The sequence below is a fragment of the Quercus suber genome, unplaced genomic scaffold (assembly GCF_002906115.3).
Source record: "Quercus suber isolate HL8 unplaced genomic scaffold, Cork oak 2.0 scaffold_1087, whole genome shotgun sequence".
Classification (NCBI taxonomy): Eukaryota; Viridiplantae; Streptophyta; class Magnoliopsida; order Fagales; family Fagaceae; genus Quercus; species Quercus suber.
The window spans coordinates 89844-100857 of NW_027070492.1; the positions used below are offsets into that span (position 1 = coordinate 89844).

Consider the following 11014-nt stretch of genomic DNA (forward strand, 5'->3'; position numbering starts at 1 on the left):
ACGATATTTTACCGCAATTATTAAATTTTTTTTTTTTTTTTGGGAGAATGCCCAATTATTAATATTGATTGCTTGAAATGAAACTTTTTTGCGTAACGTTCAAAAAGATTAGAAAAACGACTCCAATTAATCAAAAGTCCTAAAGAAGTTTCATCTTTTATCAAATTATTTTAAAATAACATAATTTTTTGTTTTAATAATAAAAATGAATTCTTACACAGCGTACTTGCCACTTATGGCTCAAGTAAGTTTTACCCACCGTTCGACATGCTTTTCCATTTGGCACATTGCGAGTACAACGGAATTTTTAACGTAGTTTGCTCAAAATAAAACTCATTATTAAATATTCAAGCAATTTAGAATACTATTCCGATTAATTTAAATACCGTATTTTTTAAAGAACTTAAAAGATAGTTCATTATAAAATATTACAGGATAATATATGGTTCTAGTAAAATTTTGGCCTTCGTGTGTGTATTTTCACCATGTAACTTGAAGTCAGTTTATTCAATCATATTTATTATCCATTTTCTTGTTAATTATATTCTTAAAACATTTTCTAAGTTCATATAAGGTTTTTTTTTCGTTTACTTAGTCCGCACGGGCCACATTTCTAATGTTGATTAAATTTGGAATTACAGGTATTGACTTCTGCAAATATCACTTAATTATGTTCCTTTACCAATTTGCATCTTTGTAAGGCATTGGGTTGTAAGAAGTATAGCAAAATTTGTCACATGAAGATACACAACTAACGAATGAAATTTTACTCTCAAATTGCAATTTTATTGCTTTGTTAACTACAAAGGTTAGTGGTTTGAGATTTGAGAAAGGTCGAGAGTGGTAGAAATTTATCTTTTCCAGAGAAAATAGCTTCATAGAGGTAAAAAGCTATTGGCATTCAAAACAGAGAGAAACAGAGAGCATGGACCATATCAGCCCAAGCAACCCTCATCATTCACAAACCAAAAAAAGATTACAATAAGGCCGTTGCTACATCTTTATAAACAACATTAATAAGCTACTACCAAATTTACAGAGGGAGACCTCGAGAGAATCATGGTTCTGTCAGCAACAACATTCTTAATAAGATATTAAGCAAGGAAATGTGCAAGAGAATCATTTACCATAATCACCACCAGCTCCTTGGTACATATTGGTAATAAACGGGTAACAAATCCCCTCCAGCTCCTTCATTTTATCCACAAACTCATCTGCCTCAGAAAGCTGGTTCCTTCGAAGCCAGAGGATGGTCTGCTCAATTGCATCTTCAGTCTTTTTCAAAGCATTCTTCACATCGTTGATTTTGTTCCTCATGTAGTAAGCACAATTTTCCAATGCATCCTTTGCCTCAATCTTCTTTTTGTGCTCCTTATCCTCAGCCTTGTACTTCTCAACCTTCTCCTTCTTCTTATCCTCCTTATCCTGAGCTATATTCTTTGCAACCTCCTGCCCTTTGTCCTTAATCTCCTTCTTCTTATCGTCCTTATCCTGAACTATATTCTTCTCAGCCTCCTGCCCTTTGTCCTTAATCTCCTTCTGAAGCGTATTGACCTCTTTCATGGCTATAGCCATGTGACCATTAGAACCCTGACAAATGTGAATCTCCTTCTTAGGCTTCGTATCCTCTTCAGTAGCTACATTCATGTCACAATCAACACCTTGATGAATCTTAATCTCCTCCATGTGCTGTTCATCCTCAAGTGTGGCTTCACCCACGTCATCATCAGCGCCTTGACCAATCATGGCAATTACTGCATTGCAGATGCTCTCCAGCTCGCTCATCTTATCCTCAAATTCGTCTGCCTCAGCAAGCTGATTCCTTTCAAGCCAATCGATAGTCTCCTCAATTACTTCTTCAACCATCTTTTTGTCCGCAGAACGAACCTTAGCAACAGTCTCTTCATCTCTAAATGTGTTTCTCATGTTGAAAGCGTAGTTCTCAAGTGCATTCTTTGATTCGGCCTTCATGTTATGCTCCTCATCCTCAGCCTTGTACTTCTTAGCCTCCTGCACTAATTTCTTAATCTTTTCTTTGGAGAGCCTGCACTTATCAGTGATTGTATTGTTATTCCTCTTTCCAGTGACTTTGTCCTTGGCAAAAACGTTCAAGATTCCATCAACATCAACGTCAAAACAAACAGTAATTTTTGGAACTCCTTTAGGAGCTGGAGGAATACCAGAGAGCTTAAACTTGCCCAGCAAATTGTTACCACTTGTTTTGGCATGTTCACCCTCATAAACCGGGATGGTCACAAACACCTGTTCATCAGAATGGGTTGTGAAATCCATCTCCTTTTTGGAGGGAATGGTGGTGTTTCTTGGAATCAACACAGTCATGACATCTCCAGAGGTCTCCAAACCAAGAGATAGAGGGGTGACATCTAGGCACAAGATTTTTTCCACTCTCGTATTACCCTCACCATTGAGAATTGCAGCCTGCACAGCACAACCATAAGCAACAGCCTCATCTGGGTTAATTCTTTTGCATAGTTCCTTCCCATCAAAGAAGTTCTGTAACAATTTCTGAACCTTGGGGATCCTCGTAGACCCTCCAACCAGAACCACATCATGGACACTGCACTTGTCCATCTTAGCAACCATCGAACACTTCTCAACAGGCCCCATACACTTCGTGAATAAATTCAGGTTAAGCTCCTCAAACTTGGCTCGGGTGATAGAAGAGTATAAGTCAATACCATCATACAAAGAATCAATCTCAATTGTTGTTCGAGTGTTAGATGAGAGCATCCTCTTAGCCTTTCACAAGCATTCCACAACTTCCTATAAGCCTTACCCCCTGTAATATCCTTCTTATGCTTTCCCTTGAACTCTTTAATGAAATGGTTCATCATTGTACTGTCAAAATCTTCACCTCCCAAATGATTATCACCAGCTGTAGCGTTCACCTGAATGATACCGTCTATGATGGTGAGAATTGAGACATCCAATGTTCCACCACCAAGATCAAAGATGAGTACATTCTTTTCACAAATTGGGTTTTCCTTGTCTAGCCCATATGCAATAGCAGCAGCAGTTCGCTCATTGATAAGTCGCATCACATCTAGACCAGCAATGACACCGGCATCCATTGTGGCTTGACGCTGTGAGTGGTTGAAACGAGCAGGGACAGAAATGACAGCATTCTTGATCTTTGAACCACAGTGAGCCTCAGCAATCTCCTTCATCTTTACGAGTACCATTGAAGAGATCTCTTCAGCCAAAAAATGTTTTTCCACATACTTATACGTGACCGCAATAATGGGCCTCCCATGATCAGGGTCAGCAATCACCTTGAATGGCCACAGTTTCATGTCACGTTGCACAGATTCATCATTGAATCGCCTTCCAATCAAACGTTTAGAGTCTTCATACCACCAACATGAACATCAATATGCAAAAAAAATCATTACTTATTTTCTTTTCTTTTTTGCTGAATATACAAATCATTACATTAAACATTCATAGCTTCATTGAAACAATATCAAAGCAAACATAGATGAACTTTTTTTAACGCTCCAGGGATTTGTCTTATGCAAAATAAAATTTCAACATTGAATGAGAAAATATTGTTTACAAAAGAAACACGATATGACAAGACAACGCCGCTAATGAGCTATAGATACAGTTAGTACTGGCTTAAATCAAGTTGAGGCCTCATTTAAGCTGAAGTCTAAGAGGTTAAGAGCAACCGCATCAATTCTTCTAAAAGATTTCGTTTTATTTTACACAAAAAGACTTATTTTTTTTCTATTTTAAACTATCACTTTTACAAAATATTCATATCAGTCCATCTATTATACATTATATTTTTTATAAATAATATTTTTATATTCTTTTTTTATAAAACACCTACCATCACTTTTACAAAACACTCACATCAATCCATCGGTCCATCTTTTTTTTAATACTAAAATAATATATAGAAGAGTTACAATAACCGTGCATATATGTACGGTTATTGTAGTATTTGTGCATTTATGCACAATTTTACGCCCACTGATATGGGTTTTTTTTTAGTCAAAATGTGTAAATTGAGCTACTTTTTGTATTTTGCAAGACTTTGCAACCACTGGTGTGGTTGCTCTAAGAGCATAATCTTAAGTGGGACCAATTCATATCTAAAATCCATTATAGTTTCTTTTTTTATTTACATAAAATCTATTCTTCTTATTAATTTAGTTAGTATATATAAATTTTCCTAATAACTACTTTTTAATCGATAATATGAGTAATTCATTTAATTTCTTGTGATATAATTAATTTTGAAATAAGATTGAAATGGAGAATTTTTTATATTTAAAATTCATTACTATTTAAAAAATTTTAAAATACATTCTTCTTACCTTTTGAGATGTAAAATTACTAATTAAGTTTTTATATTTAGGTTCTTCTCATGTCCACTTTTCATATTTTAATATAACTAATTCATTTTCTTGTGACATAATCAACTTTAATTTTAAAAACTTTTCTTTTTATAGAAACAAATAAACAATTCTAAAAAAATATTGGTAGTAAAATTTTGTAAGCCATATATGCATTTTGAAAAGAATGATTAATCTTTTTATGTAATCAAGAACTGTTATATTATATTTTTGAAATTTGAATATTATTATGATTATTTTCATTGTCATCTTTCCCTAACATTATTACACGCTCTTCTAACTCTTTTTGATTAAGTTTTATTTTGAATTGACAAATTTCACATAATTTTTTTGTTATACCTTTTAAATTCCTAACAACTTTATCAAGAGATCCTATTTGAGATTCAGTTGATTTTTTTTTTCTCTTATTTTTTTCTTAAATATTTCATATTTAGATTGATATTTTTTAATAGATATTTATAATTGAAAGAAATTTACCAATAATTGAAACAGAATCAATAATGTAAAATTAGAATATGATAAAAATAAAATAAAATACAAAGCATATAACAATAGAGTCTACTTTATTAAAGTCAATATTGTAACTTAATAACAAATTTATATTTATTTAGATCTAAAAGCTGAGACGTATAATTTAATATTGTTGTACTCTTGTTGAGCCATCCATCAACCACATCATACTTTTTTTTTTTTAATTTCCTTTATGATTTTTCTATTTTATTTTATATAAAATAATTAAATATAGTTAATGGAAAAACATGTTAATACACTCCGTTACTATTCAACATGTTACTATTCATTTGTTTTGAATGCAAATATTTAACCATTTAGCTACCCAAATTGATTTCATTTTTTCATTTTTTTTTCTTTCTAATTTCAAATAATTGTTAAAATTGAATAATTAATTATCATGTAGTGGATATTTGCACATGTTTACTGTTTATTACAAAGGTTACTATTTATTAGATGCAAATGTTTGACTATATTTAGCTATCCAAATTGATTTCAACTTTTCGTTTTCTTCTTTCTAATTTCAAGTAATTATTAAAATTGAATATTTAAACGTTTCATCTTCCTATTATTTAAATAAAAATAAATAATAATAAAAACTCTTCTTCTATTCCTCCAACCTTTTCCCCCCCTCTGTCTCTTTATCTCTCTACTACTTTTTACCATTAAACTCCCTTCATCATTTCCTCTTTCTTATATTTTAACTCTTCTTCTCTCCATTTTATTTTATATAAATTTGATATTGTGGAGATGAGAGCCCAAATTTGTATATTAGGCCTTGGGCCTCATTCAAGGATGTGGATATGTTCGAGGAGGAGCAAATGATCAGAGGAGGCCCTAAAGTTGAGAATCACGGAAGAAAAGAATGGGAGCATATAGTCCGAGAAGTATCCCCTTCTCGAATACGATGAATATTAATCAAGCAGGTACTTGGACAGTTTGGGTGACCTTCCAGGATGTTCCAACGATAAGGATGAACTTCAGGCACGTACAAAGGTGATAAGAACCTAGAAATATCTAAAAGGAAAGCTACTACCACCGCATTAAATGCACTGCAGCAACTTTTCTGGCCGCATTTATGTGGAGAAGACTCCTGAACAGTGCAATCTCAGCTACCACCACTCATAGAGAACAAAAAAAAAATGTTTAATGGGACATGTACTCAAGTGAAGGCTTAAATGGTTAACAAATATACGGTCAAAATGACATGAAATGAACTATATAATGTAAAAGATCTCCCATAAGAAGGGAATCATAAAATAGAGGGAGGAGAGAGAGAGAAAGAATTACTGTAGCACTAAAAGTTGTGTTAGTTTCTAGAAATGTTGGTTCAATTCCTAATTAATCTTCTCAGACATTCATTTCATCGAGTTTTAAGTGTATTTTTTGTGCTTGTTCATCTTTCAAATCTTTACTAGCCATTGTCCCATTCTTGAAAAGCCTAACTCTTACACCCATTCTCTACAAATTTATTGTATTAGGCTCATATCTTAAATTTTTTGGGCTTGGGTTACAAATCGTGACCCTACAGATATCATTCATTCCATTCAATCCATATTCTTTTTCACACAAAAACTGTGAGTACTCTCTCTCTCTCTCTCTCTCTCTCTCTCTCTCTCTCTCTCTCTCTCTCTCTCTCTCTCTCTCTCTCTATGGATTTTTGTTCTTTCTTATACCTCTAATTAAGGTTGATGGTTCTTTTTTCTTTCTTTTTTAATATATATATTTTTTTCTAATTTTCCATTAAAAAGTGTTTTCTTTCCCTTTTATAACCTTGGTTGAATTTTGGTTTGTGTCAATACTTAGTTTCTTTTGGAAATATGAATTTGAATATGCCTACCAATTGTTTGAGTAATAAATTATTATAAAGTCTATTTTTTATTCCTTTAGTTTCATTTAATTTTGGCTAAGATAACATTGTAATTTTGTGATGAGTTTTGATTATTATGATTATTTTCCCATTCCTTAAGATATGAGAAATTTGAATAATAAATCTAAAATTTATAAAGTTTAGTTATGTATTAGACAAATATAATACACTACAATAGATGTTAGAAGAATATGGTTCACCTTTAAAAAATATTAATCAAACACAAAAAAATAATAATAAAATTATATATTTGTAGAGATAAAAAGATTAAAAAAAAATACTCATAAAAATATTCTTAAAAAAATAGACAATATTTAAAGTAATTGTTACCTTTTATATATTACATTTTATTACATAATATTTATAATAGAATCACCCAATGGTCTTAGCTTGTTCAGACAAAAAACAATTTTAACAAATAACTAGATGAATTATTACTAAACAAATCACGATCAATTTTATATAAAAAAAAATCAAATATCATAATTGAGATGTAAAATTTATATTAAAAAAATGAAAATTTATTTTTATTATTTACCTTGCATAAAACAATTAATAATGCAGCAAACGCAACTATTTTTTACTACAAATTTTACAATTACTGAAGTGGGTTGACTATAAATTGTAGATATAATTGACACTCATGGACCCATTATTCACTATCAATAACTTCAAAAATTATGAAATTTGTTGTGGAAAAAGTTGTCCATAGCATTATTGGTGAAGCCATGCATGGTAAAGGAAAGCAAAAATTTGATTTCTAATTTTGACAATCTATTGTATGCGAAACTTGCTTACAAAAATTAAAGTCACAGATATAAATAAAAAATAAAAAAAATAAAATAAAAGTCACGGCAAATTGATTATTTATAAGCCCGCAACTCACAAGATTATGGGGTCCCACAGTTTGGGAGTAGTTGAACGGGCTCATAAAATAAGCAGCAATGCAACACCCACACGAAACTACTCAAACAAACGAGTCAAACCACTCTTGACTACACAGATGACAGATCACAATGGTCCGAAACCCACTTTTGACTACAATTCTCGCTAAAAGCAAAGGACTTTCCTATAACAGAGAGATAAATTCCCCATTTTACTGCAAATGGCTCTGTAACTTTTCACTATCATAAAAGAAAACAAAACAACAGTAATAATTTTTTTCTTTTTTTCAAGTTTCCTCAGCTTCCCAATAATTTCGACTAAACAGAACCCACATACGTTTGAACAAAAAGAAGCCAATAAAACTCTAAAAATCTAGACTTGTAATTGTATCAGAAAAGTAGGAACTCACCAAAAACAGTGTTGGTGGGGTTCATGGAAACCTGGTCCTTAGCTGCCTGACCAATCAAGCGGTGAGTTTCATTGAAAGCCACATAAGATGGTGTTGTACGGTTCCCCAGATCATTGGGTATGATCTCCACCCGATTACGTTGCCAAACTGCCACACATGAGTAGCATGTTCCTAAGTCAATTCCGATCGCCGGACCCTCTCCTTTTCCCATCTTAGCTAACAAAATTGAACAGAAAAAAGATACTAAAAAAAGAACAAGGAAAATTTTGGAACTTTTAAGTTAAATCACAGAAATTCTACACTATGGTTTGTTGACTCAAAGACGCAGTTGGAAGTGGAGTAAAAGAGCTGCATAGTTGTTTGTCTGTTTAGATGGAGAAAATACAACATACATCTAATGCATGGCATGTTTCCTTCCTGATACATGGAGGTGGAGGGGGCATCAGATGTTGTATAACACCTCGTTTAGATTACTATATTATTGGTTGCAAGAAGAATCTACTACTCTTGTTCTACTTTTAGTACCATTTTCAATCGATGTCATAAAAAGGATAAAGCGATACTATATCTCCAAAGGCAATTCTTCTTTAATTGAGCAATATTGATCACGAAATTTCCGACAACTTTTTTTTATTAATTTCTTTTAACACGGCAATTTTTTTCCCCCAAACAATGTGCTTAGTTTTATTATAAAACAACATCATTTTTATAGATTTATCATTTTTTTTTTATATGAGATAAAAATTTTACTCTAACTTAATCTAAATGTATATTTGTGTCAGGCTCTCTCATGAAAACTTGAACTCTAATTCTTACCCCCATTCTCTAAAGATATCTACGTACTTTTATTTTGAGAATCATACTTTAAATCTCAATTTTATGGCTAATGTCAATATGAAGCTAATTTACAAACCAAATTGAATTATTCGTGTAATTAACCAATATAGATATGCATGGATAGATAATCAAAAAAAAAAAAAAAATCATAAACAATCAATCACACCCAAAGGAACACTAGAACTGTTTGCAAAGAGAAAAGCCCAAAACTAGGAAAAAAAAAAACTTTCCCACAATTCTCCTCTTCTTAGAGTTTCAAGATATCCATAAAAACCAGTAAAGCAATTAGAGCATCAATGTGATGTGGGGAAGAAGTTTGGATATCCAAATCAACACAATCTACCCAAAGGAGGGCCAAACCACCACCCAACCCAATTCTGGGAACTACAAAACTAGTTGTGAAATCCAATTTCTTCTTTAACCTGTGAAAACCATCTATGTTATTGACGAGTTTCAGACAGAAAAAGAATTTTGGGACCTTTTTCTCTCACCAAACAACAGAGTTCTTCTACGGCCTCTAGGATCCAAAGCCCTCTACAGTTAAGGCTAAGAATCTTCATGGTAGAGGGGGGGGGGGGGGGGTTAAGGAATTACCCCCAATAGCTTTTTGGGGGCCACTTGGATNCTTTGTATCTGAATTTTATTTTTCCTCAATTGAATTTTGGTTATCCACATCTGCTAGCGTTTTCCCCTTAATCGCGGTTGTCACACTGTTTGCCATATTACCTGTCAGTTTCTACTTCTTGTTCAGAGTTGGAACCTTATCTGACTTCCCATCACTTAAAACAGTCCTAGTCGAAATATAGTCCCCAGAAAAAGGACCCAATATATCCATATTTTCTTCTTTTGAAAATTCTGCAACCTCCAAAACACTTACCTGCGGATTCCTTGGTGATTTAATTTCGAAAAAGAAGAAAAATTTGGATTCTTAGAAGATACAGATTCGGATACACCACTATCCCACTCAAAGATTGAGATTTGAATAGGATAAGGAAATTTTAGCTTACTCAGATCTGTCAATTGTCTCGGATTGTTTGGTTGTTGCTTGGCTGTATCCGTATCAACTTCACTAGTCATCGGAATAGATGGTGGCTGATGGTGGATATTGGGTTGTCTAGTTCCATCCTCTTCCCCATCAGTAACTTGATTGTCCTCTTCATCATCATCACTAAACCTAGAATGGCTGGGGCTTCCTTTTCTCTGTTTAATTTTTGGAGCAATTGCACGCATCCACATACCAAATTGAAGTTCATCCTTAGCTATTGACAAACAATTCCTATATACCTTATGACACTCTCGATCTTGATGACCAAGTATACCACACCCATAACAAAAGGTAGGTAGCCTTTCATACTTAAAAAAATACCCAACATTTCTCTACTCCTTTAATTTGAATCATTTTTCCTCTCATAAGGGGTTTAGTAATGTCAATATCAACCCAAATCCTAAGAAAGGGACCCCAAGCCAATCCACTCTTCAAGGCATCAACTAAAATCGAAACACCAATCTCATCAGCAATCCGAGTACCAAAACAGGAGTTCATACATTTAATGGGAATATTGAAGACCCGAATCCAAAAAGGGGAGAATTGGAAGGAAACATTACTTGAACTGAGATCACCTTTAAATTGCTTCAGTAAAATCAATCTCCTGTCAAAGGTCCAAGTACTTTTGTCTAGAACCTCCACCATGTCCTCCTCACTTATAAAAATAGCCAAAAAAAGATTGTTTCCAACCTCTTTAATAGTAACACCATGCAAACCACACCAAAGTTTTTGAACGATGGATTTGAACGCTTCCTTGTTAAAGTCCTTACTAGTTTGTAACTTGAACAAGATACTAAATTTTGCATGTTGTTTTGAGTTTGACACATCCTGGGAGCTCACTACCAAAACTCCTTTTTCCTCTTTTGATAGGCTAAATTTTCTCCACATCTCCTCCATCATCGCATCCATTAATAATAAGAAAAGTATCAAAGAAAGAATAGTAGAAAATACACGAGAGGAATTAAAAAAATCCCCTACTACAGTCAACACAACAGACCAGAGAGGTTTAAATCTTACGTTGGGCAACATAAGTTGGTTTCTTTTACTTCCCAAGACCACAGAGAGTTAAGGAG

The 11014-nt window shown here is 33.1% G+C and overlaps 1 pseudogene; it reads right to left on the reverse strand.

The window, feature by feature from the left end:
* Positions 1 to 947: 947 nt before the first annotated feature.
* On the reverse strand, positions 948 to 8578 carry LOC112019503 (heat shock 70 kDa protein 4-like; annotated as a pseudogene).
* Between the last annotated feature and the right edge of the window lie 2436 nt (positions 8579 to 11014).